Raw genomic sequence first — 24,441 nt, 5'->3', positions numbered from 1 at the left:
TATCTTGATTTCTTTCTGATAAAATTTAAGTAGACACAATGCAATTACTTAATGCTCTCAAGAAAAATGTATAAAAATTGAGTTCTGTTTTTCTAAAATAGCAGTTTCAAGAAGTTTAGTCTCAAAAAAATTTAGTCTCTTGAATTAGGAGAAGGTTATCAGACTTAATGTTTCAGAAAGTACTTCAGTTAACCAAAAATTTATTCTCTTTTTTTTTTAGATTCATTTTTAAAATTTTTGGCTATTATATGATTGTATAAGTTTTCTGCGTAGCATGTACATGATTTCTCTGTGTCTGCACACAAATTATGTTTAGGTTAAGTGACTTGTCTGATTTAATTCCTCAATTTACCTGATTTCTACTATTTATAAATACAACAAATGGGTGAAATCATATGCCATCATGATTGTGTGTGATTTTTTAAAATAATTATAGTAGAGATTATTAAATGATGGGGGAATAGGTGTATATAGTTTAAGTGATTAAATACAGAAGGCTTATGCTTGTCATACTACCATGTAATACTAATATCTTAATATACAAGAGTTGAAAAAGTATGCAGTACTATCTGAGTTTGAAAATTAAGAAGTGCAATTGTCTATTACCTTACAGCTGGCAGAAATCAGTGCTTATTCTTTACAATTTGGTTTTATAATTCTCATCCTTTGTGATATAATACAAGTAGAAAGAGTTGAAGTCCATTCGGTCTAGTATTGGTCCTTGAAGGAGTTTATTACTAGATAGTTAATACTATCTAGTATTGGTCCATGAAGGAGAGAGTTTATTACTTTTGTAACCTTCTTCATGTGTCCTTCATGTCCTGTGGAGAGGAGCACTGTTTTGAAGAGTACTGGGAGGGACTTTCTCGCGAACTAGTGGATTAGCTGTGATGATAAGGGATAGTGGGAAGTGACAATAGCTGCTTCCACTTCTCCTTTTCCAACACTCTTCCCACCCAATCCCATTAGAACTAGGACTTTACATTCCTGATATGCTAGAGCCTGTCCTAGAATATTCTTTTTTATTGCTGTCTTTAGTGACAAAGTTTCTGATAACAATATCTTTGGCACACAACCCTATAATTAGTAAAGGCATTATCATACTTACTGTTTGCCTGTTATACTAGTGAACTAGTGAATGTAGCTAACAGCTTTCTAGTGACAAGGTGATTGTTAGTTAATATAAGACTAAAGGAGCATTAAAGAAGGAACATATAACTACTTGTGCTCTCAGAAATTCCTGAAGAATCATATTGAAACATCCCAGAACAATATAAAGTATGTCGTATTTTTGCCAGTAGTGTTCCATATCTTGAAAATACAGGATTGAACTGGAGCATTTATGTAAGTCAAGCAACAATATTATTATTAAATTTTAAAATTTTATTAATATTAAGAAAAAGCACATTAGTACAGTTCAAGATTTAAGTTAACAGATTAATGCAGTTAATGAAGTTAGCACATTAATATAGTGTTAACACATTAATACAGTTCAAGATTTAAGAGGTATACATTTAATTGCCTTACATTTCTCTGCCCTCAGCTACCTGATTCTCTTCCTTCGAGGCAAGCAACATTGCCAGTTTAAATAACACTTTAATATTATTATTTAAAGGACTTCTTTAGTATGCATGAATAATTAAAGTGACAGCATGGCTTCTAGAGTCAGGCATTTTAAAATTTTCATTTATTTAACAGTTTTTGAACACTTACTGGGTACTTCTTGGCCCCGGGAATATGTTAGTGAACAAATGAAACTCCTTGCTTTTGTGGAGATTACATTGTAGTGGGTGCAGACAGGCACTAAACATTTATTTATTTAATACTTCATGTGGTGATGAGCCCTAGGAGAAAAATAAAGCTGGGTAAAAGAACAGACCTGTAGGGGAGGTGCTATTTATTAGATAGGATAGTCAGAGAAAGACTCTGGCTGATAGGGTGACATTTCAGCAGAGAATTGAATCATCTGAAGGAATGAAACTTAAGGACTTTCAGGAGAAAAGTATTCTAGGGAGAGGATCATCAAGGACAAAGTGTTGGAGAACATTTTCAAGGCAGAGGTATCCTGGAGTGGTAGAGGAGGACTGCCTAGAGACGGACTGACCTGGTGGGAGAATGATGGGAGATAATCTGTAGAAGGAGGAAGAAGGTTAAAGTTGCATGTGGGATGAGAGAGACTGCTGAGGGCCAGTTTATAGAAGGCTTGCATACCATCATAAGGAACTAGAACTTCATTCTGAGTAGGATGGGAATCTTGGGCCGTGGGAGTTGTATTTAAAAGGTTCAGTCTGAGTGCTTTGTGGAGAATAAACTCTTGGGGACAAGTATGAGAGCAGAGAGACACATCATGAGTCCAAAACAGCCAAAGAATATGTAGCACTGTGGGTTTTATCAAATCTAGTTGGATTTGATAGATACGGTGGGTTTTATCAAATCTAGTTGGGTGTCATTTCTCTTCTGGGATTTGACTTCTACCACTGAAGAAAGGGGTGTACGAAATAAAAGTGAATTCATAATAAGTATTTATATTTTTAAATGGTAACTTTAGGAATTATAGTTAAACTCTGTAGTCATTTAAATTTGTTTGTATAGAGCTCCTAAGTATCACTTGGATCTTGAAGAAATGTGATAAGATTCCCGAAAGAATCTTCAATACCTTTTATAGTTTTAGCATGCAATAATTCTTTTTTTTCCTTAGGCCTTCCAAAAAAGGCTGAGCGGCAGAGTTTTGACAAATTAAATTTTGGGTGCTATTTTTTCTTCTCTACTTTTACTAGGTGACATTTCAAATTTGAAACTGCTTTGGTTTCTCTAGCATGTATCAATATGATAAAAAGTATTTAGAAGTCAAAATTCTTAGACTTTAAGCAAGCAGGGTGCTAGTAATGAAAACAAATGGAATATAAAAATGTCAACATGTAAAATTGAAACTTTTGAATGACTGAATAATATATCTGAATTTGCTAGCAAACCTGCTATGTCTGATAGTGTGGAAAGGAGTTGCATCATAGGAAATAAATCTGAAATTTGAGGATCTCAGAACTCTTAATATCTAACTGGGTCAACAGTGGCACCTTTTTTTTTTTTTTTTTTTTTTAAATAGAGGCACTTTGAATAAAAAATGGGGGCGTCTGGGTGGCTCAGTTGACTCTTGATCTCGGCTCATGTCATAGCTCAGGTCATGATCTCAGGGTCCTGACATTGAGCCCCACCTCCTTGCTAGGTGTGGAGCCTGCTTGGGATTCTCTCTCACCCTCTCTCTTGCCCTCCCCCACCCCCTTGCGTGTGTGCACACACTCTGTCTTAAAAAGAAAATGACATCTTGGATAAGGGAGGCATAAAAACCAGCCATGGTAAAGGTGTAGGAAGTAGATAAGCAAAATGGTCACTGTGAAGCATACTTAAATATAAATATAAATAGTGTTGAAAGGAGAAGGGGAATAGAGAACGGGAAAGCCTAGCATATCGAGAGTTTAGGAAAACTTTTAAATGAGGAATTGCTGGATCCAGTCAAATTTAGAGAGTGTGTTAAAATGACTTAACTTACACACTCGAAAAGAACTCTGAGAATGAATAGTAAAGCTATCTTGTACAACTTATGCATAACTACATAACTGTAGTTATATCCTAGAAGGGCATCGATAATTTACTCTTGATTTCTGTTACTTAGATCTGCTTGTCTAGAGTTTCTAAAATATGAAAATAAAATACATATCTTAGTTTGGTTCATGGAATCATAAGATTTTTGAGCTGAAAATAACCTTAGAGTGATTTCTTCCCCTGCCCCTTAGTTTTACAAGTTGGAGAAGTAGAAACACAGTGGGAAATTTTCATATCCAGTTATGATGGAGGAAAGATGAGAATTTAGGTCTTCTGACTTCCAGTTCAGTGCTCTTGCACAGTGTTTTGCCTTATATTTGTTTTGAGTTACAGTTTTTTGACTCTTTCAGTTGTGTATTAACAAAGACAGGAATTTTGTTGTTAAATTGCTAAGAAGGTAACAGTCTTGTGATTTTCCTCCTACAAGCGAAAGTCAACCTGTAATTTGTAGGAATACATTATCTAAACTTTCAGTTTTAATTGCCAGCTTTATGATTATTTATTGCTTCCTTATGTTTTTTGATTTCAATTAGTATTTTGCATAGTTAAATTCGTTTAGAAGAGTTAAGTTTGCAAAGTATAAGTGGAAATTTATCTGTTAAAAGCTTCTAGAACCTTACTAATTTTATTTAATTTTTGAAGATTTTATTTATTTGAGACAGAGAGCATGAGTGCACATGGGTAGGGGGAACGGCAGAGGGAGAAGCAGACTCCCCGCTAAGCAGGGAGCCCCATGTGTGGCTTGATCTCAGGACCCTGGGGTCAGGACCTGAGCAGAAGGCAGGAACATAACCAACTGAGCCACTCAGGTGCCCCTGAACCTTACTAATTTTAGTAAGAAGGACCAGTTTGGCTTTATAGGACATCTGACTTATGGAATATTTTAGGGCATTCATTGCTTTTTTTTTTTTTTTTTTAAGATTTTATTTATTTATTTGACAGAGATAGAGACAGCCAGCGAGAGAGGGAACACAAGCAGGGGGGTGGGAGAGGAAGAAGCAGGCTCATAGCAGAAGAGCCTGATGTGGGGCTCGATCCCATAACGCCGGGATCACGCCCTGAGCCGAAGGCAGATGCCCAACCGCTGTGCCACCCAGGCGCCCCTCATTGCTGTTTTTTTGAGGTACAAATAACTGGAAGTAGATTGTTATGGTTTTGCTGGTAAAAATCTTTGGCACTCTTGATTTTAACATACAGCTAAGGATTTCCTTAGTACCATTTTAATTTGCTTAATAGTTTAAATAGAGAAAGTATCTTTACACTTAACTTAAATTTTAAGTAACTATCCTTAAAATCTTCTTGACATTATTTAGTAAGCCAAATTTTTGCAGACTTATGGAAACAAGTTTTATTAATTTCCAATAAAATATTTAGTTCCCAAAGCTTTGAGGTAATGAGGCTATTAAGAATCAATAAATTTTGAGGCACCTGGGTGGCGCAGTCGTTAAGCGTCTGCCTTCAGCTCAGGGCGTATGGGATCGAGCCCCACATCAGGTTCCTCCGCTGGGAGCCTGCTTCTTCGTCTCCCACTCCCCCTGCTTGTGTTCCCTCTCTCACTGGCTGTCTCTCTGTCAAATAAATAAAATCTTAAAAAAAAAATCAAATTTTGATGCAGTAAATTTTCTTGTAAAAGCATACTTAATAAGAGGACTATAAATGTAATATATATCCTATGTATCTTTTTGTTTTTTAAATTTTACCTCAGTTCTGAATATAGTGTAGTGGTTAAACAAATCCATTTTTTTGTGTGTGTGGATGTGTATTAAATCACTGAATCTAGCTAAAAGTCAGTTTCTCCATTTGTAAAATGGGAATAATATTAGTGCTTATGGCACAGCATTGTAAAGGTTTAATGAGATAATATGTGTTAAGAATGTAGACTTTTTCTTCTCCTAGAAGACACCAAACTGCAGATGACATTGGTTCTGCAGGAAGGCCCAGAGACCTGGGGTGCGTGTGGGGGGCTGCAGTGGGAGGCCAAGGTAGGGACCTCCAGGGGAGTCCTGGCTGTGGGAGGGGCGGGGCCGAGGCAAAGCCGAGGTTAAGGAGTGGATCCCGGTCACCAAGCTGGGCCGCCAGGTCAAGGACATGAAGATCAAGTCCCTGCAAGAGATCTATCTTGTCTCTCTGCCCATCAGGGAATCTGAGATCACTGACTCTTTTCTGGGCGCATCCCTCAAGGATGAGGTTTTGAAGATTATACTTGTGTAAAAGCAGACCCGTGCTGCCCTGCAGACCAGGTTCTAGGCATTTGTTGCCATTGGAGAGTGCAGTGGACACGTCAGTCTGGGTGTTAAGTGCTCCAAGGAGGTAGCCACTGCCGTCCATGGAGCCATCATCCTGGCCGAGCTCTCCATTGTCCCCACGCTGTGAAACTACTAGGGGAACAAGATCAGCAAGCCCCACATTGTCCCTCACAAGGTGACCGGCCGCTGGGGCTCTGTGCTTGTGTGCCTCATCCCTGCCTCCAGAGGCACTGGCCCACTCAGCCGCTGTGGCCAAGAAGCTCCTGATGATGGCTGGTATTGACAACTGCTCTGCCTTGGCTAGGGGCTGCACTGTCACCCTGGGCAAGTTTGCCAAGGCCACTTTGGATGTCATTTCCAAGACCTGCAGCTGTCTCACCTCTGACCTGTGAAAAGAGACTGTGTTCACCAAGTCTCCCTATCAGTGATTCACTGACCATCTTGTAAAGACCCATACCAGAGTCTCGGTGTAGAGGACCCAGGCTCCAGCTGTGGCCATGACATCATTTTATATAAGAAAAACAAAGTGAATTAAAGCCTGGGGAAAAAAACATAGACTTCCTGAGTTCATATCCCAATTCTGCTGCTTATTTAGTTGTATGACCTTGTAAAAGTTATGTAGCCCTTCTTGGCTTCCTTTGTTCGGTCCTCTTGAGTCTTCCGTAAAGGAAGCCTATGTTTGCAATGGAGTCTTTTTTTTTTTTTTTTTTTTTTTTTTTTTTAAGCTTATTTCTTGCTCAGAGATGTGGGGATCCAGAGGCCTGTTTTCATTTTGGATTGTGTCTCTTTTTAGTTCCACCTCGGGGTGTTTCTGCTCGTACAGTTTTTGTGATAGGAGTTCTAGCATTTTCATACGTATTTCGTATGCTCATGGAAGTGATGTGGTAGAGAGCGGGAGAAGGGAAGGAAAGAAGTTGATGATACAGAAGAAGAGAATTGCTGAGTTGGTGGCAGGGACTGGAGCTTGTACAGGAGGGAAGGGGTTAGGTAGAGAAGAGAATAGATAGTTCATTTAGCATAACAAGAAGGAAGGCAGAGCATGCGGGTGCAGATAGATGCTGATACTGTGGGTGGATGCGATAATTCCTGGAAATCCTCTTCTGACTGCTTTAATTTTCTCAGCAAGCCCTTAGCTGAGAGTGAGAAGGGGCCTGGAAGAAGATATTAGAAGTTTGAGGGGAGGAGAGCGCATGTAAGTGTTTGGGGAGAAGTGGGAGAGTGAATGGGCTAGGAAAATAGATTATGATTACCAGGCAGGACTTTGGGGTCAGTTGAGGTTAAAGGTCATGAGTTAAAAATGAGGCCAGTCAGCTTTGTTGTGTGCTTTTTTGCTCCAGCGTTCTCCTTTAGTAGTAGGAGAACAGAGAATTGATTTTGAGCAGGATTGTGGTTTTGCAAAGTATGTCCAAGTGAGAGGAGTGAATGCTCATAATGATCCATCATGGAATTTAAACTGGGTAAGGAGAGGAGAGAGGACTTCAGGGGGGAGGGAGAGTGAAAAGATAGTTCAGTCAGTAGATTTGAGGTTCTGCTGGGATCAAATGATGGCAGGAGTTCATGTATGAGAAGGAATGAGCTAGTAAGATAGAAGATGTATTCAAAAGTGGTTGCATAAAATTGAAATTGTTGAGAAGAGTGCATTGCAGTGTGTGGCTAAGGTAGGGTTACATTTAGTTCTTTGATCTTCAAGCAACTCTGTGATGTAAAGAGTGTAAGCATCATTATTCATGTTCTATAGATGAAAAAACTGAAGCTCTGAGAGGTTGGACAGTTGCCCCAAGGTCACAAAACTAGGACTCATACTCTATTGCTCTGGTTCTCAATATGCACTCCTCTCCATGCTGTATCAATTTCTGAAAGTTAGTGACTCATTATCTTCCCTTTGAAACTAAAGGGCAACCTCAAGACTTTTAATAAATGTACATGAACAAAATTATTTTCAGAAATCTTTGGAGACTAACTTTGGGGTGGGGTGATGTTAAAGGGTTCATTGCTTCCGTTATTATGTAACTGATCTTACTGAAAACACACACAGGAGAGGCTTAAATATGATAGTTTTGTTTAAACTCCCTTTTGTAAGGAGACTTAAGGTGGGTGGGGGACAGGACAAGTAAGAATGTACTATTCTTTCAGCAGCATGCCTGGACAGACAGCTGTGCTGTCAAATGTGTCTGCCCAAATCCATGTGCATTCTTTATGGTGGCAATTTGCACCATTGCAAGTCTCTTGGAAAGGATAGTTGGCTGTTGGATAATATCCATTTGGGATATGATTGTCTTCTCTCCCCCAGTAAGATAGTAATTATGCTTTTTCTTTGTGTTTTTGTACATTTAGCTTTGTGTTTGGGGGTAGACTTTGAAGAGTTCTTTAAGTGTGAAGGAAGAATAAAAGAATTATAATTAAATATAATATGAACTTATATTTACCATTTTTAATGTTTGCCAGAGTATTAAAATAGGATGCCTAAATTTCAGATGTTTCTTTTCTTTTTTTAAAAGTTGTTTTAATTATGGTAAAATACACATGACATCAAACTTATCATCTTCTCAGATAATGTCTTAATATACTTTAGATTATATATATTTTGTTCATATAATACTCGGTGTAAAATGGGAGTAGTTTCCTATGGATGATGCTTAAATGCCCTTTGGCCAAAGGAGCCCTTTCCTATCTGTTGCCACTCTTTTGTCTCCTACCTGCTACTGGTACTGAAACATTTTACCTCACTAGAATGGAGCCTCATGACAGAACAGGGGGGTAGAGAAGTGGTAAATCTTAGCAGCCGATGCTCCCTCCTCCAATATTTGTGAAATGGGGGTTGTATCTACTCTTCTCTTCCTTCGCTCTGGAGCCTTTTTGCCAGCTCCTTGGAGAGAATGTATAAGAAAACCTGAGTCTGAGTGATACGGCTCTGATCTTGTTACTTCCTTAAGAGCTTTCATTTCTTACCATCTTAAGGATGACGTCTAAACTCCTTAGCAGAGCGTCATCCAAGGCTTTCATGATCTGCTGCTGCCTCGTCTCATACACGCTGTCTGGGTTCCAGCCGTACTAAAATACATGCAGTTCCCTAAGTATGGTCTGTGCCTGGCACATAGATGGTCCAGAAATATTTCTAGAGAGAATGAATCTCTGTCTCTATCTATATCTTGAAGTTGTACATTTTTACATGCTAACTTTTATTCCGTGGCTAACTTTTTCAGACTCAGGCCAAGAATCCTGTATCCAAGAGGCCGCCTCTGCTTTTGTCTATACTAGTAAGCTCTCTTGCTCTATGGTATCAAAACACTCAGGCCACATCTCTGTATATGATAGCTGATTGACTTCTTTGTTTCTCTCAGTAATATATGAGATGCTTGAGGGCCAGGGACCATGTGTTACTTACCTTAGTACCCCATAGCTCTTGGCCTGTTCTTCATAGGCATCTTCTATTATTTAGCTGTTCCTCTTGTTTCCTGATGTTTACATTATGTAATGTTATGTATTCAGTATTCCTGCCATTTGTATTTCATTTCTTTGCCTTCCTAAGTGAAAATTACATGGACACTTGTGAAATAATCAGTTTTTTTCTTTTAAGATTTTATTTATTTATTTGACAGAGCACAAGCAGGGGTGTGGCAAGCAGAGGGAGAGGGAGAAGCAGGCTCCCAGCTGAGCAGGGAGCCCAATGTGGGGCTTGATCCCAGGACCCCGGGATCATAACCTGAGCCTCAGGTAGCCGCTTAACCAACTGAGCCACCCAGGCACCCCTAATGAGTGCCTATCATACATCATAATTAGTACGGTCTTACTTATTATGGGATTGGGATGTTGGGTAGGAAAACTAGAATTTCACACTTCACTTCCTGTAGAGGACTTATCTGAGCACTTTAAGTAGCTGGACAAGATTACATAAGCTTTACCCTTCTAGATCAGTACATTTGAGCTTGCACACTTTATTTTTTATTATTCTTTATTTTTTTAATTTTTTTAATTAACATAGAATGTATTATTTGTTTCAGGGGTGCAGGTCTGTGATTCATCAGTCTTACACAATACACAGCGCTCACCACAACACATACCCTCCCCAGTGTCCATTACTCAGCCACCCCTCCAGCAACCCTCAGTTTGTTTCCTAAGATTAAGAGTCTCTTATGGGGGCGCCTGGGTGGCACAGCGGTTAAGCGTCTGCCTTCGGCTCAGGGCGTGATCCCAGCGTTATGGGATCGAGCCCCACATCGGGCTCCTCCGCTGTGAGCCTGCTTCTTCCTCTCCCACTCCCCCTGCTTGTGTTCCCTCTCTCGCTGGCTGTCTCTCTCTCTATCAAATAAATAAATAAAATCTTTAAAAAAAAAAAAACTCTCTTATGGTTTATCTCCCTCTCTGGTTTTGTCTTGTTTCATTTTTTCCTCTCTTCCCCTGTGATCCTCTGCATTGTTTCTTAAATTCCACATATCAGTGAGATCATATGATAATTGTCTTTCTCTGATTGACTTATTATTTCACTTAGCATAATACCCTCTGGTTCCATCCTCATCATTGCAAATGGCAAGATTTCATTTTTTGATGGCTGTGTAATATTCCATTGTGTATATATACCACATCTTCTTTATCCATTCATTTGTCAATGGACATCTGGGCTCTTTCCATAGTTTGGCTATTTGGACACTGCTGCTATAAACATTGGGATGCAGGTGCCCCTTTGGATCACTACACCTGCATCTTTGGGGTAAATACCCAGTAGTGCAATTGCTGGGTCGTATGGTAGCTGTATTTTCAACTTTTGAGGAACCTCCATACTGTTTTCCGGAGTGGCTGCACCAGCGTGCATTCCCACCAACAGTGCAGGAGTGTTCCCCTTTCTCTGCATCCTCACCAACATGATCTTCGTTTCCTGACTTGTTAATTTTAGCCATTCTGACTGGTGTGAGGTGGTATCTCATTGTGGTTTTTATTTGTATTTCCCTGATGCCGAGTGATGTTGAGCACTTTTCGTGTGTCTGTTGGCCATTTGGATGTCTTCTTTGCAGAAATGTCTGTTCGTGTCTTCTGCCCATTTCTTGATTGGATTATTTGTTCTTTGGGTGTTGAGTTTGATGAGTTCTTTATAGATTTTGGATACTAGCCCTTTGTCTGGTATGTCATTTGCAGATATCTTCTCCCATTCTTGTTTGTTTGTCTTGGCTGTCTTTTGGTTTTGTGGACTGTTTGCTGTGCAAAAGCTTTTTATCTTGATGAAGTGAATTTGCACATTTTAAATTGCTGACTTGTTAAATTGTTCTTAAGTAGGAACTTGTTAAGTTGTTCTTACTTAAGATGTAACTATTGTTAATGCATTTCTGTTTCCTAATTTCCACTCTCTTTTATCACTATTGCTTTTCTTTCTTACTCTCTTTGTTTTAAAGATTTATTTATTTTGGAGAGAGAGAAAGTGAGCCTGCAAGTGGGGGGGTAATGGGAGAGGGAGAGAGAATCTTAAGCAGACTCTGTGCTGAGCACAGAACCTGAGGTGGGGCTCAGTCTTATGACCCTGAGATCATGACCTGAGCTGAAACCAAGAGTTGGGCGCTTAACTGACTGAGCCACTCAGGTGTCCCTTTTCTTTCTTACTCTTGACGTCAAAAGTTGTGTCATTTGTGTGTTCCTTAGAATTAATGACTTAGTCAGTGGATGACACATTATTTGTTTATATGAGAAGGGTTTATTTTAGATGTTCTTCCTTTTTAGGGTCCAGAATCTTAATCATTTTACCGTAAGTTTTACTCTCTTTGTTCCTAATTTTAGTGTGAAATCATTTAGGTAAACAATAAAGGAAACCAAAAGCATACTAAACATATCTTGGATTTTTTTTGGCATGAACCTAAGTACAATAGAGATTTATTATATAAACAGCAATTGAGTGAAACCCCAAATTTATTTAGATGTATTTAAATAATTTTTTAAAATTAAAATTAGCATGTGGTATTGAAGACATTTCTTTTTTTTTTTTTAATGTTTTTTTATTATATTGTGTTAGTCACCATACAGTACATCCCTGGTTTCTGATGTAAAGTTCGATGATTCATTAGTTGCGTATAACACCCAGTGCACCATGCAATACGTGCCCTCCTTACTACCCATCACCAGCCTATCCCATTCCCCCACCCCCCTCCCCTCTGAAACCCTCAGTTTGTTTCTCAGAGTATAGTCTCTCATGCTTCATTCCCCCTTCTGACATTTCTAATAACTTTTTTCCTGGTGTCGGCCCACTTTTCTATGCCAGAGCTACCTGCCTACAGCAGATAAGCTTTTATGGGATATACTCTTTTAAAACATTTTTGTATTGTTTAAAAATATATGTAACATAAAATTCGTCATTTTAATCATTTTTAAGTATGCAATTCGGTGGCATTAAATACATCACAGTGTAATACAACCATCACCACTATCTATTTGCGGACCTTTACAAACAACCCAAACAAAATGTCTCCCCATTCCTCTCTCCTCGAAGTCCCTGGGAACCTCGAATCTACTTTCTGTCTTTAAGAATTTGCCTATTCTAGATATTTCACATAAATGTATTTAGTTTATTTCACTCGCACAGTTTTCGAGGTTCACTATGTTATAGCATGTACCAGAACTTTGTTCTTTTTTTTTTAAGTTTTATTTTTTTTAAAGATTTTATTTATTTGACAGCGTGAGAGCGAGCAAGCGAGCACAGGCAGAGGGAGCAGTAGAGGGAGAGGGACAAGCAGACTCCCTGCTCAGCAGGGAGTCTGACGCCAGCCTCCATCCCAGGACCTGAGCCAAAGGCAGATGCATAACCAACTGAGCCACCCAGGCACCCCTAAAGTTTTATTTTAAGTAATCTCTGAACGCAGTGTGGGGCTGTAGCTCACAGCCCTGAGATCAAGCATCACATGCTTTTCTCACTGAGCCAGTCAGGTGCCCCAGAACTTCATTCCTTTTTATGGCTGAATAATATTCTATTATATGTATATACAACAGTTTGTTTATTCATTTCTTGGACTCTTGGGTTGTTTCTACCTTTTGACTGTTGGGAATAGTGCTCTAGTGAACATTAGAATGTAAGCTTCTGTTTGAATCCCTATTCTGGGTTTTTTTGAGTATATACCTGGGAGTGGAATTGTTGGGTCATTTGATAATTCTGTGTTTAGTTTTTTGAGAAACCACCAAACTGTTTTCCACAAGGACTGTACCATTTTACATGCCTACCTGCAATGTCCTGGGATTCTTTTTTTTTTTTTTTTTTAAAGATTTTATTTATTTATTTGACAGAGATAGAGACAGCCAATGAGAAAGGGAACACAAGCAGGGGGAGTGGGAGAGGAAGAAGCAGGCTCATAGCAGAGGAGCCTGATGTGGGGCTCGATCCCATAACGCCAGGATCACGCCCTGAGCCGAAGGCGGACGCTTAACCGCTGTGCCACCCAGGCGCCCCTGCAATGTCCTGGGATTCTTAAGAGGGAATTCTGCCTACAGCATCCTTAACTAGTCATGTATACCTTGGATGAGTCTTTTAACCTATCTTTGTTTTTCAGTTACCTCGCTGTTAAAACTGGAGCTTGAATTAGATAAAAAAGTGTCTCTTATCTCTAAAATTCTGTGATATTACAATGAATTGCCATGATTTGCAGTTCTTTAGCCCTTCTCTCCCCTTTTTTTAACGAGCAATTTGACTGTATATTGGGAGGCAGAACCTTTAAATCTGGTGATACAAGTGTATTCAAATCTCCAGATACTTTGTAATTTTTATTCCGTTATGTGTGAGCCACTTTACAAAAGTTAGTTTATTGAAGGCTTTTTCAGGTATATCTACAGTGAAATATCATAAACTTCTATCAATTTGCATTCTGTGGATATAAAAACCATAACTTGGGTGAAAGTTTATATTTTGCCTGATTTATGTCACAAAAGTTTTGCTATCCACTATTCTACATTAGTGATACATATAAAAATATGTATTGTATTTATATATAATTTATATGTAATTACGTTATATAATTTACATATGTAAATACATATTATAGATGTTACATAGTATATTTAGAATAGTATAATAAAATATAAGAAAGGTTATTTTTAAGAGTGTAGAACTATTTGCATAAAGATAATTATCTCTAGATGCTTAATGAAAACTTAAAATAAAGACGAGAATGGAATCAAGGATAACTGCAAATTTAAAACCTGAAAGAAGAGTAGTTCTTATAATAAAAAATGGAAATTTAGAAATAGAAGTATATTTAGTTGACATATGAGCAAGAACTTAAGTCAGTATACGCTTGGTAATACAGTTGTTGCTTTCAGTAGAATTTTGGCATGTTGGAACTTGAACCTTTCATTGCCAAAATTGTATTCCATTCTGTGTAGTTATATGATGACGACATATAAGTAAGTATATTTGCATAGCATCTGAATCACATACCAGAATATATTATAGGTACAATGAGTAGGGAGGCCAGAAGTCTAGGATATTGTGTTACAGGCATCCTATTAGAAGGCCATTATGCCCCAGTAGGTCCTAATGGGTTATGGAAAGGAGGTTTTGGTAGAAAATTTTCCTTTGGCTATGATGCCTGAACTGGGAGAACACTACGAGTAATCCTTCTTCTCTAAAAGCCATTTTTACACTAATCATGTAACCTGTTAATATATAACAGTCTACCCCAACATTGCAGTGAAAGGGCCACCTTGTATACTTACGTATTTTAAAAGTTGATTTTAGTACTTACTGTTTCCCAGATAGCCCCTGAAAATAAGATTTATGAAGGAGGTAACAGTTTTAGTTTATTCTCACCACCCCCAATAAATTACATGAAATAATTGCTATTAAATGAATTAATTGCTATTAAATTTAAGGTTTCTTATTGTTTATTTGGGTTTCAGTGAATTGTGCCTTTAGTCCCAGGACAATATACTTTCCAAGACTGACAGTCTCCGTGAGGATAACTGTAGTTAGTAGGGCATGGTATGTCATGACTATTCTTGGAACTTGACTTGGCTGTTAACTGTGCTTCTCTGGCAGGAGTCAGAAGGGTTGGGTTGGATCTCAGGGCATCTTTGGAATAATCAAGATGCTTAGTGTAGCAGCCCAGCTTGCAACCAGGGCTCAGTCCTCTTACAGTGTTTTTGTTTGTTTGATTAGTTTTTAATCCTTTTCTTCTTGAACAGAAGCCTCCTTACTAGTCCATCTCTTCCCCTGGGCTAGGGTGTGGAATTAGCTTATTTTTTCTGTTGGCATACTGACTCCTTCCTAAGCTTGGCTCCTCAAAATCAGTTTTACTTCTAAACAATGCTCACCTGCTTGTATTTTTCTTAGGATAGGAAAATGTAACAACACTAAAAAATTAAAACTGGCTGCTGTTAATAGCAGCCTTATTACTTCTGTTTTCTTGAATAGCACTTGACTCTCCCAGATAGTTGCCTTTATCTCCCAAGTGGAATACTCTTAGAACTTTAAAAATTCTTTTATGCGTATAATTAAAAAGGAGTGATAATTGATTTTGATTAATTTGTTATAACTTCTTTTGATTGTAGAGACTGTGGTAGGAATTTGTCTAGCCTGTGATCTCCTGTATTAATTTGCTTCATCATTCCTTTTCATCAGCGTTTATGTGTTACTGCCTAGGGCATGAGCTCACATTCCCATTTATTGGACTTACAGGACAGTGGCATGCCAGACAGTAGTAAAACTTCCTAGGATATCTGTCTGCTAAGAGACTAAAATTAAGAGCTAGATGTTTATTCCTTAAGGACATCCATTTAAGGAGAGTAGTTCCTCCCCCCCTTCTTACCCCACTCCTCAAATAGCTAATTTATTTCTTTTAGGTAGCTTCACACTTGTCTGTTCTAATATTCTAAATACACCACCAAATATTTATTAAGCTTCTATTGTGAAACAGTCTTAGCAGAAGTCTGGTCTCCATCAGCTCCAAATGACTGGTGATGGCTTTTCTTTTCTGAGTTGGACAGGGGACAGAAGGCCAATTCACTGACTCCAGGGAATAGGGTAAAGGAGCTAGCCGAACATCTTTCAGCCTGGACTAACATCCCATCCTTCTTTATTTTCTGTCTCTGGCTTTGGCATCCCTAACTTTCTTGTTGCTCTGGCCATGTAGGTTTTCTGCTTTGCCAATCTGTGCCAAAAACAAAACAAACAAACAAATCCATCTCCTATCTTTTCTCCTCTTCCCGAGATAAAAAGTGCTCTAAGAAATTTCACAGGGAGTAACAAAAGGTAAAGACACTAAGAGGATGACCAGGGATAGTCTCCCTTTGATATTTCTAAGCTTTCTTTCTCTTTTTTGCTTAGAATCAGTAGAAAAGTTGTAGATGGTTTTAAGACTATACTGTGGACTGAATGAAGTAATATTCATATATATACATATATATATGAAAGTATTTTAGACTGGTTTTCAAGTGTACATACAGATGTGGCAGTATCAAAGAGGAGCTATAGTAACTAGAAAGGCTTTGCATTTTATCTGTCTATAAGCACAGCGGTAGGGTAAGCTTCTCATTCCTGATCTATGGTGAGGACATAGGAGAAGGGGACATCATATGTTGCCAGGACATGCAGGGGAGGGGGACGGAACGTCAGAGGGAAACAAAGGAAGAGAACCTAATAGGGGTAAAGGAGGGAGGCTCTGCAGCTCCTTTTAGGGCATTATACATAGCTCCAGCATATAAAAAATGCAAATTTTTTTCTTCACATAAAATTTGATATGAACACAAACACAATAATAAGGGGAAACTAATAAAAATGTTTGCCAGTACATTTGAAATTTTTTTTTCCTTGCAAATAACAATCATGCTTCAGGGTTTTTTTTGACAGGGTGTCATTGTAATTTATACATTTTTTAAAAAGCACTTATTTGTTTCAGTTAGTGTTCAAATGTCATTCTTTTTCAGTTTATTTGAATTACTATCCAGATAAGACCTATTTGTCACAGTGATATATTTAATAATTGATACAATTATTTAATGATCTAATAGAATTAATATGTATCTCAAATCTCTGATCTATAGGTTCTCTGCCTTCATTTTTCCTTTTGCACGTAAGAAGGAGTTATTATTTGTAAAAAACCACTAAGCCTTTTGCGGGGCACCTGGGTGGCTCAGTCGGTTAAGTGTCTGCCTTTGGCTCAAGTCATGATTCCAGGACCCTGGGATCCCGCCCGCAGAGCCTGCATCAGGTTCCCTGCTTAGCGGGAGCCTGCTTCTCCTTCTGCCCCTCCCCCTGCTCGTGCTCTTTTGCAAAAATAAATAAAAAATCTTTAAAGCTTTTGTAGCTTTAAAATTTGTTGTTCATTATTCTATCAGCTGTTTCCTAGTACATGCTTCCAAAATATTTCTTTAATGGTTTTGGAAGAATGCATGTGGAAATTTTTCTTAAACTAAAACTTTTCTTCTAAATGTCCAGATGGGGCATGTTATATCCATATTTTATATTGCAAGTTTCCTCATAATATTCTGGGTGGACCTTTGACCCTGTTAATTTAGTATTTTCAGTGGAGATTTGCTTGTTAAAACAGAGCTAGTCCATATATATTTCTAGTAGGGATAAGAATAAGCTTTATGGCATGATTTGAGGAACGTCATCAGTGTCTCTCTGCCTCCTTGTTAATGATTAAAATTCTTTCTTTGGGGAAATTTATTTTTAACTGTCTAACCTATTAAGCTGTAAATATTACTATAGTGGCTGGCAGGGTGGGGGGGTAGAATTCAGTACTATTATTCTTTGTAAATATTACTTATCATCTTTAAATTTCATAGATTATCTTTAAATTCTAAGGCTCTAGAGCACAATTGTTCAGGAGACCTTCCTTGGAGGAGTAAACAAATACCTTTAGATCTTTATAAAATCAGTGGAATCCACTCTCTTCCTCCTATTACTACCCTCCAATCAAAGATAAAATAGGAGCACCTCAGTGGTTCAGTCTGTTGAGCATCTGACTCTTGATCTCAGCTCAGGTCTCTGAACAAGTGAAAAAAACATAAAATAACTTAAGCTCTTTTTTTTTTTTTTAAAGATTTTATTTATTTATTGGACAGAGAGAGAGACACACACACAGCGAGAGAGGGAACACCAGCAGGCAGAGTGGGAGAGGGAGAAGCAGGCTTCCCGCTGAGCAGGGAGCCCGATGCGGGGCTTAATGCCAGGACCCTGGAATCATGACCTGAGCCGAAGGCAGATGCTTAACAACTGAGCCACCCAGGCGCCCCTAATCAGCTCTTTAGATAGAAAAAGACTGACTTGGGGCAGTCTGTATGTGCATTCACGTATGTGTGCATACTGAGTAGTAAGAGTATCTATCTCGAGGGGTTAAAGTCCTTGGAAAATAAGAAGAGAGCTCCGGAAAGGAGGGTACCTGCCTGTCAAGCCCTACTTTACCATCTTCTTTAGGATGAATTAAGGAGTTACCTCATCTTGAAGTATAGCATACACCAATTTTTCATTCTAGTCTGCTGTTTGAAAATGATTACCTATTAATTTTTTTTGAGGTAAATTAATTTGTTTTTTCACTGTCACAAATTCTTTTGAGTTCTAACTCTATGATCAGTTTTAGTGAAGAGAAAAGTATTTGTGGTTTCTGCTGGGATTTTTTCTTCGGGAGATAACATAACAAGCAATAAGGGACATTTGTGATCAGTGGTACTTAGGTTTGATGATTTTATTGTTTGTTTTTTTTTAAGAAATGAGAACATAAATTATGCAGGACGTTTCCGGGCATATGAAAACATGACCATGCAAACCCATTCTTTGCAGCTTCGCGGAGCTCCTCATAGAATCATAGTTGTATTTCATTGTAGTTAGGTGTAGCACAATTGAGTACCTGTCGTATTTTATTTCATAAGTGTAAAATGAACTTACTGTAACCAAATCTCTCAGACATGAAGCTTCTTGAGTGTAGTGTCCTTATCTTTCATCTTTGTATCTCCCACAGGGTCTCAGTAACAGTAGAACCCTGTTGTAAGTGGGGTCCAAAATATGGTATATAATTAAGAAGTTAGTAAAATTATCAATATGGGCAGTAGACATAGAGTCAGTCACCAGTCATAGTATATCAGAACTATAGTCTCTTGAGCAAAGGAAGTTGTTTAGAAGTTTTTGACTGAATGAGCATTTCTGTTTGTATTAATACTAATAGATTATTAAGTTTCTACTTTCTAATTCTTTGTTCTCAAGTACAACAGTGTTGGGTTTATACTGTGTTTCTTTGTTTTTTAGAAAAAGATAATTTTTAATGTTTGGCCTCAATGACTAAATCTACGTTTATTACCAGTCTCTCTCTCTTTCTCTCTCTCTCTTTTTTTTTTTTTGTGGAGTTAGTTAGCATTAAAACAATGTTCTTAAATAATTCAGCAAGAACCGCTTTACATTATGTCCGATATTTGACCTTACGTGCTTGTAGTTTTCATAATTGTTTGAAGTCCTTTGGTTTTAACATTTTTGCTTAAAATATTTTATTTATTTTGAGAGAGAGAGAGAGGGCGTTTGTGTGCTTGTGCCTAGGGGGAGGGGCGGGGAGAGAGAGAATCTCAAGCAGACTTTGCCGAGTGGGGAGCCAAAATCAAGACTCGGATGCTTAACCGACTGAGCCACACAGGCGCTCCTGCTTGGCTTTGACTTTTGATGTCTCTCCTCGTGGTGGTATGCTTGGTATTTGGAGAAAGACTGGTTGAAACCCTTTTGTGTGCAAAAGGGTTTATTCTTGTTTGCATTATACTTTTTTGATTTTCATTTGGAATTGCTCTTTAGAAGTGATACTTACCTAATTCTCAACTTCCTGTAAAATTAAGGCAAGCTGAACTGGAAGAAAATTCTAACTCGGGGTCTTTTAATACTGTCCAATATAACCAAGCAGATCTACTTAAAAGTAAGACTGGTTTCCAGATGAAAATGGTCTGTATCTTCCTCTGTACATATTGTGGAGAAACTTTTAAGTCTTGACTGCAGTAGACTATGAGTCAATAAGTATACTAACCAACTCAAGATTGACTGACATGGATATATTATTTGGCCAGTAGAGTAGATTTTACTATTGCTTATTGGATATTCTGGGCATCCTTAATATTACTAAATGAACTTGAATTTGGCTAAAAATTTGAAGCCTCTGTAACTGGGCTAGTAAATCATGCTAGTTAGTGTCATATAGCAAGCAGTGTTCTTCAGACTTTTTTGTTCACATATTTCCTAAAAGAACTTCTAGAAGATCTAGGTGAGAAGAGGATGTGACTGTGAAGGGACAGCATGAGGGGGATGATTTTTCTGTATCTCGTACAATAGGTATTGATAAATTCATAGAACTGTACACCAAGAGAAAGAAAGTAGCTATCTACTCTCTTGCATATGTTTTGGGTGATAACAAAAACAGTTTTCATCATAAGTTTAAAAACTGCAAATTATGTAATTTTTGGTGTGTTATAAATAATGACATTTTAAAATAAGACATCATTTAAAAATGTATCTTGGAATCTAAATGCTATAGTGGTTTATCATTACCATAATCCATTTTACAAAGTACATGAACAGGCTCTTTTTTAACAGCTGGAAGTTGTAAGTTATTCCTGTTTTTCTTTGGATTTGTATTTCTATTCCACTTCTCTCATAGAAGTTTATCCTCATGTATTTTGACTACCCAAATACCATATCATAATTCTCTGCACCTAAGATAGGTAAGTAAAGTGCAGTTAGATTTTCCTTTTCAGTATCTCTGTTTCAAATATTTATGATTGAGGGGTGCCTGGGTGGCTCAGCCATTAAGTGTCTGCCTTCGGCTCAGGTCATGATCCCAGGGTCCTGGGATCGAGCCCTGCATTGGGCTCCCTGCTCAGCAGGAAGCTTGCTTCTCCCTCTCACACTCCCTTTGCTTGTGTTCCCTCTCTCGCTGTCTCTCTCTGTCAAATAAAAAAAATAAAATCTTTAAAAAAGATATTTATGATTGATTTAGAATTTTAACCTATTAGTACATAATCAAGACAATATAAGAATATATTTTGATAATTAGAAGTAAAATTTTATTGGAAATGCATGATATTAGCCATTGCTGCAAAAATGCTATGTAATAAATAATCTGAATCTCAGTAGCTTAAAACAGCATTTCTTTCTTTTCCTTATGAGTCTCTGGGTCAGCTGGGATTTGGTTGATCCCAGCTTAGCTTGCCTAGGTTCGCCTAAATTCGGCTCCATGCCCATAGGTCTGTTCTGCGTGTCTCACTGGAGCCTCATCTGGAGATAGTGGGAGCACGAGAAAGGTGACAAACAAACACGGATGAGACCTGGCAAAGCCCCAGTTCAAAATTGGCATACCACGCACACTATTGGGAAGAGAAAGTCACATGAGCAAGCCCGCCGTCAGTGGGGAAGGGAAATATACTTTGCCCATTCCTGTGGTAGGTAACTGCAAAGTCTTTTAGCCAAAGATATGCATGTATAATTCTATAACAGTGAGAAACTGAAAAATTGGGAACAATAATCTAACTTATTTTGTGCATCTCTTGAAGAGATGTTTTTTTCTTGTGTCTGTGGATACTGTATACTAGAATGAGACACCTGATTGAGATCGGACGCAGTAGGAGTTAGCCAGGCAAAGTGGCAGTGGGCACAATGGGCAGAAAATATTTAGGGTTGAGGGAATAGTATTTGCCAAAATAAGAGAGAGTTTGGGAAACTAGAGAGTTGAGTATGTCCAAAGCATAGGGTGAGAGGCAGGTGTTTATCAAAAAGAGGATGGGCAGGAGAGTAAGGCCTGGGTCACTGCAAAAGAGCCTTTTATGCCATGTGAGAGGGAGATTGGACTTTAACTTGAATGCAGTAGAAGTCATGGAATGTTTTAAACAGAGTAGTAATATGATAAGACTTTCTTGTGCTCAAGGGAAAAAAGAATCGTCTTGGCTGTTTATGCATATTAAAATGTTGTTAAGACCAGAGTCTGAGAGACGGTGATTAGACCATTGCAGGAAGTTAGGTGAGGAATGAAGGTGGCCTAAGCTAAGGGAGTGGAATTAGGGCTGGAAATAGATGGTGTGAAGTCACAGAGAACTGTTGTCAGCCAGTGAGTACATTGGTCACATTTTCTCACTTATATATAATTTGAATGTTAGAACAAGGACAATTTTTCAATTAATATGTCACCAGTCTTTATTTATTTATTTATTTTATTATGTTCAGTTAGCCAACATATAGTACATCATTAGTTTCTGATGTAGTGTTCAGTGATTCATTAGTTGCGTATAACGCCCAGTGCTCATCACCACATGTGCCCTCCTCAATACCCATCACTGGGTTACCCCATTTCCCCACCTGCCTCCCTTCTGTAACCCTCAGTTTGGTTCCCAGAGTCCAGAATCTCACATGGTTTGTCTCGCTCTCTGATTTCTTCCCTTTCAGTTTTCCCTCCCTTCCCCTGTGGTCCTCTGTGCTATTCCTTATGTTCCACATATGAGTGAAACCATATGATAGTTGTCTTTCTCTGCTTGACTCATTTCACTTAGCATAATCCCTTCCAGTCCCATCGATGTCAGTGCAAATGGTGGGTATTCATCCTTTCTGATGGCTGAGTAATATTCCATTATATATCTGAACCACATCTTCCTTATCCATTCATCTGTTGAAGGACACCTCGGCTCCTTCCACAGTTTGGCTGTTGTGGATATTGCTACCATGAACATCGGGGTGCATGTGCCCCTTCTTTTCACTACATCTCATCAGTCTTTAATTTTATGAAACACTGAATATTAATAATATATGTTTAAAATGCTTTGTAAATAGTAACGTTTTCTACAAATGCCAGTTATTACTATTATGCAGGATGTTCTTTGTTAGACTTCCTTGGAAAAAGAGTTAATAAATGAATATATTATTTTATTGAAGTAGAGAAACACTATTTCTTATCTCTGACCTAGTGTGTATTGTGTGGTTTTTATTTCCTTGGTCTAACTATTTTCCCCTTCCTCCATAATCCAGAAAATTCAAAGTACCTGAAATTCAAGGTTTATCTGAAAGAAAAACTCTTGAAATTGTTACTGCTCTTTAATGGCTTCTAATTGCCCACAAAATAAATCTGAACTTCTTGGTGTGGCATTCAGGGTTCTCCAAGATCTGGTCCTCGCTTACCTCTCCTGTTTTAATTTTCTTAGCACTTCATTTCATGCACACACCCCCTACACCCACCCAAACAAACCTTTGGGCCATATTTGTTCCCCCCCACCCCCACTAGTTTGTAGAATTACTATGCAGCTTATTATCATTGATCACACTTTACTTGGAATGTCTTCATTCTCATTCACTTTACCCTCTTCAGATGGTTGATATAGAAAACTTGTCTTTAAACTAGAGGTGATATGTGAGAGCCAGATTTCATCTTTCCGCTTTACTGATATATGCCTGGTGCTTGTTAATAGTGCTTAGTTCAAAGTGGATGTTCAATAAATATTTCAATAATCATAAATGTATTAATTATTCAGAGTTAGGCATTTCAGTATTTCTTGTGGGTTGAATTATTTTGTTTCTTTCTGGGTATACAGGCACATTCATAAACATTCCATGCACAGAAAAGTGTGTGTGTGTGTGTGTGTGTGTGTGTGTGTGTGTGTGTGTAAAAAGCAGTTGTTACATACTTCCATAGTCCCAAACAGCTGACCCCTTGGATTACAGAGGATTGTATTGTAGATCTTTAGGAATGATCTAGGTTTATTTGTGAGTCCCTCCCTAGGAATGTCAGCTCTGAGCTTGCATTGAAGTCATTATACCAGGTGCCAGCTACATTGACTTTGGGAATTCCACGAGGGAAAGAGGATCGGCACATTCCTTTCATCCCATAGATATTTCATTATCTTTTGCCATAACAACATAGGCAATGATGTGTCTCCTCTAAGATGCAAAGATCTTGGAATGCTGAATTCCACAAATTTCATGTGTTTAGGAAGGATCTTTCCTCTAACTTCTGTCACAATTCTGAACAGAGGAGTATTTATATCTAAAAATAAGTATGGAAATTTTAAATTCTTATGCCGCAAATTCTCATCTGTAGGTAATTTCAGTGTTTTGTGCATGTGATACTTGTGGCATGGTTTTGATTTTTTTCATGTAACTGGTGTGAAACATGCTTCAACTTGTTTTTTTTGCCTTTTTTCTCTACTTTTAAAATTATCATACAGTATAATTGACTTTTTTGTTTGTCCAGTTCTTTGAATTTTAACCCCTGTAGATTTGTTTAACCCCACAATCAGCAGAGCAATTGCATCATCCCTAAAAACTTTGTTGTACATTACCTCTGAAGTCTTGTTTTCTCCCCACCTCGTCATTCCTGGCGACCGCTGATCTGTTCTCTATCACTGTAGTTTTGTCTTTTCCAGAATGTCACTTAAAAAAGAACCATGCAGCACGTAACTTCTTGAGACTGGCTTCTATTGGAAACTCAGCACAGTATCTTTGCGACTCATCCAAGTTGCTGCGTGTGTCAGTAGTTCATTCCTTTTTTATTGCTGCTTGTGGTCCCTTGTGTGGATGTACCACTCATCTTTTGAAGGACATTTAGGTGGTTTGCAGTTTGGAGCAGTTATAAATAGCTTGCCATAAACATTTCTGTACAGGTTTTTGTGAATAGAAATT

At 38.1% G+C, this 24,441-nt stretch overlaps 1 protein-coding gene and 1 pseudogene across 4 annotated transcripts in view; both read left to right on the top strand.

Annotated features, from left to right (window-relative positions):
* Positions 1-24,441, top strand: part of ABL2 (ABL proto-oncogene 2, non-receptor tyrosine kinase) — a 107,739-nt gene that overhangs the window by 29,232 nt on the left and 54,066 nt on the right. The window lies entirely within an intron of this gene.
* On the top strand, positions 5,319-6,530 carry LOC123001614 (40S ribosomal protein S2-like; annotated as a pseudogene).

The sequence above is a fragment of the Ursus arctos genome, unplaced genomic scaffold, assembly GCF_023065955.2.
Source record: "Ursus arctos isolate Adak ecotype North America unplaced genomic scaffold, UrsArc2.0 scaffold_2, whole genome shotgun sequence".
Lineage (NCBI taxonomy): Eukaryota > Metazoa > Chordata > Mammalia > Carnivora > Ursidae > Ursus > Ursus arctos.
This window is presented reverse-complemented; position numbering and strand designations above follow the sequence as displayed.